This window comes from Ursus maritimus, unplaced genomic scaffold (assembly GCF_017311325.1).
Source record: "Ursus maritimus isolate PB19 unplaced genomic scaffold, ASM1731132v1 scaffold_20, whole genome shotgun sequence".
Classification (NCBI taxonomy): domain Eukaryota; kingdom Metazoa; phylum Chordata; class Mammalia; order Carnivora; family Ursidae; genus Ursus; species Ursus maritimus.
The window spans coordinates 14,970,563-14,974,286 of NW_024424453.1; the positions used below are offsets into that span (position 1 = coordinate 14,970,563).

Below are 3,724 nucleotides of genomic sequence, written 5' to 3' on the forward strand. Positions count from 1 at the left end.
GCTTAGCCTCCTTCTTCCTGCTTTTAGTCATCTTTCCTCCTCTCTCTCCACAATTAGGTTCAGGAAAGAAAAACACAGAGAGACTGTTCCATCCTGTGGAGTTGGGAATCACCTTGGGAAGAATCTTGAAAGGAGGAACCTAATGTTTGTGGGCTGAATTGAGTAATGTTGTGTTGCCCATCTGGAAAGAGAAGTAAAACTTGCATCGAAAGGGCTTAAAACACCGCTGCTCACCAGGGAAGCTAGTACTGAACATCTCCTGTGGCCCCAGTGTTATACTAAGCACATTAGCGCAATTCTCACAGAAGTTCTGTGAGCTAAGTGTTACTTTATTTCCATTTTGCAGATTAAGAAACTGAGGCTCAATAAGTGAAATAATTTCTAAGTAGCTTTTGGTAGTTCTTTAATCATCTTTTCAATCATTATATGTGGTTGCTGTACATTCTAGTTTTCCATTTCTTCTCTAGCCAGTTTTGGTTACTTATATTGGCTAGGAAATGGTTCATTTCCTACAGGTATTTAAACTTGCTGCCATAGGAGTGGCTGGATGGCTCAGTCAGTTAAGCATCCGATTCTTGATCTTAGCTCAGGTCTTGATCTCAGGGTCGTGAGTTCAAGTTTGCGTCGGGCTCCATGCTGACTGTGGAGCCTGCTTAAAAAAAAAAGTTGCTGCCATAGTTTTGCACCTTGTATTTACTTTGGGATTTTTAAAAAAAATTTCAAATCAATTTAACTGCAGCATAATTTGCATATGATAAAATATGCCTATATACCTTTTTTATTTTTATTTTTTTTTTGCCTATATATCATTTTTAAGTATTTAATCCAGTGCATTATGACAAAGATCTATACAATCTATATTGTTTATATTGGCACAATCATATACAGAACTTATCCATATGCCCAGAAATTTCTTTTGCTTCTTTTCAGTCAGCCCCCACCATCTGGCCCTGGGCAATCACTGATCTGCTCTTTGTCACTTCAAATATGTTTTGTCTTTCCTAGACTTTCATGTAATTGAGATTATACTATACCCCCTCTTTTGTTTGCAATTTGTGTTTTGGTGAGTTTAGTGGCTTTAAATTCATCCATGTTGTTACATGTTTCAGACGTTTGTTTCTTTTTATTGCCAACTGGCATTCCACTGAATGAATACACACAATGTTTATCATTGTCCTGTTGTTTTCAGCTTTTGATATCTATGAATGTGTTACGTATTCATAACAAATCACCACAAAACTTAGTGATCTATCTTAAAATTTTTTTTTCCTCATTAAATTTTTGTTTTAATGGGTCTCAAAATTCTGTGACAGATTTTTGGTCAAGTTGTTTCCATTAAAAAGTACTGATTTTAAGAACTAATAACTTTAAACTGCCACACACACACACACACACACACACACACACATGCCAAATGTTCCACAAAACAGTCTCCTTTCCTTCTGAAGGTTTTAAGATGCACTGTTATTATTAACCAGTCTTTTACTATTAAACTTAAATGGCTAATTGATACAAACAGTTCTGAGACCCTTCTTCTGCCACTGATTAAGACGGGGGGGGGGCAGGTATTGGGGATAATATTCATTTAGCCTTCCGAGCTTTCCGGGCAGCCTTGATGACCTTGCCAGCTCTAGCTGCCTTCTTGTCCACTGCTTTGATGACACCCACAGCAACCGTCTGTCTCATGTCACGAACAGCAGAACGAGTCAGAGGAGGAGTCAGAGAGGCCGTCAACACACACAGGCTGGCCAGGAACCATATCAACAACGGCAGCATCACCAGATTTTAAGAACTTGGGACCATTTTCCAGCCTTTTTCCAGAACGACGATCAATCTTCCCCTTCAGCTCAGCAATCTTGCAAGCCATGTGAGCTGTGTGACAATCCAGCACAGGTGCGTATCCAGCACTGATCTGGCCTGGGTGGTTCAGGATAATCACCTGAGCTGTGAAGCCAGCTGCTTCCATGGGTGGGTCATTTTTGCTGTCACCAGCTACATTGCCATGACGAACGTCTTTGACAGATATGTTTCTGACATTGAAGCCCACATTGTCCCTGGGAAGAAACTCGTTCAAAGCTTCATGGTGCATTTCAGCAGACTTTACTTCAGCTGTAGCACTGACTAGAGCAAAGGTGACCATCATGGCAGGTTTAAGGACACCAGTCTCCACTCGGCCCACAGGGACAGCACCAATACCACCAATCTTGTAGACGTCCTGGAGAGGCAGACGCAAGGGCTTGTCAGTTGGATGAGTTGGTGGCAGAATGCAATCCAGAGCTTCAAGCAGGGTGGTTCCCCTGGCGTTCCCATCTTTACGGGTGACTTTCCATCCCTGAACTGAGGCATGTTAGCGCTTGGCTCCAGCACGTTGTCACCATTCCAACCAGAAATTGGCACAAATGCTACTGTGTCGGGCTGTAGCCAATTTTCTTAATGTAGGTGCTGACTTCCTTAACGATTTCCTCGTATCTCTTCTGGCTGTAGGGTGGCTCAGTGAAATCCATTTTGTTAACACCAACGATTAGTTGTTTTATACCCAGTGTGTAAGCCAGAAGGGCATGCTCATGAGTCTGCCCATTCTTGGAGATACCTGTTTCAAATTCACCAACACAGCAGCAACAATCAGGACAGCACAGTCAGCCTGACCTGTGCCTCAATCATCTTTTTGAGTAAGTTTCTGTATCCTGGGGCATCAATGATGGTCACATATTTGCTGGTCTCCAGTTTCCACAGGGAGGTATCAATAGTGATACCACGTCCACGTTCGGCTTTCAGTTGATCCAAGACCCAGGCACCTGAAGGAGCCTTTTCCCATCTCAGGAGCCCCCTTCTCAAATTTTTCGATAGTTCTTATGTCGATCCCACCACATCTGTAGATCAGATGACCAGTAGCGGTTGACCTGCCTGAATTTACGTGTCTAATGACGACATTGATGTGAGTCTTGTCTTTTCCCATTTTGGTTTAGGTTGAGTGGTGGTTTTCACAACATTTGTGTTCTGGTGGCAAACCTACTGGGAAAAAGAAAACTTAAGTGATTTAAGAAGGAAATACCATTATATCACAGTTTCTGTGTGTGAGGGATTTGGGTCTCGCTCAGCTGGATGCTTCTGCCTGCAGGTCTCTCACACAGCTGTGAGCAAGGTGTTGGCCAAGCTGCTCATTCTCATCTTCACGGTGTTCGGCAGGATTCCATTTCTTGAGGGCTGTTGGACTGAGAGCCTCAGTTCCTCTCCGGCTGTTGGTTGGGGGCCTCCCTCAATTCCTTGTCATGTGGTCCTCTTCAAAGAGAAGCTCATAATATGCCCAATGGCTTCATCAGAGTGAGGGAGGAAGAGAGGAAGAGAGAGCCAAAATATGAAAACCGGTCTTTTTGAACCTAATCTCAGCGGTGGCATCTCCTCACTTTTGCCATAACCTCTTTGTGCGAGATAAGTCACTAGCTTCAGCCCGCACTCAAGGGGAGGGTGTTGCATAAAGGCATGGATTCCAGGAGGCGGAGATCACTGGGTTCCATGTGAGACGTTGCCTTCCACAGACTGCTGCGAACATCTGTGTACAAGTCTTTGTGTGGACATGTTTTCATTTCTCTTGGTTAGATGCCTAGAAATGGAATTGCTAGCTCATTTGGACAGCTTGTAAGAAATTGTCAGGTAAGTTTCTTTGGCGGCTGTATCATATTACACTCCCACCAGCAATGTGTGAGAGTCCCAGCTGCTCTACAGG

The 3,724-nt window shown here is 43.4% G+C and overlaps 1 pseudogene; it reads right to left on the reverse strand.

Moving 5' to 3' along the window:
• Positions 1–1,581: 1,581 nt before the first annotated feature.
• LOC103678013 lies at positions 1,582–2,956 on the reverse strand (annotated as a pseudogene).
• Between the last annotated feature and the right edge of the window lie 768 nt (positions 2,957–3,724).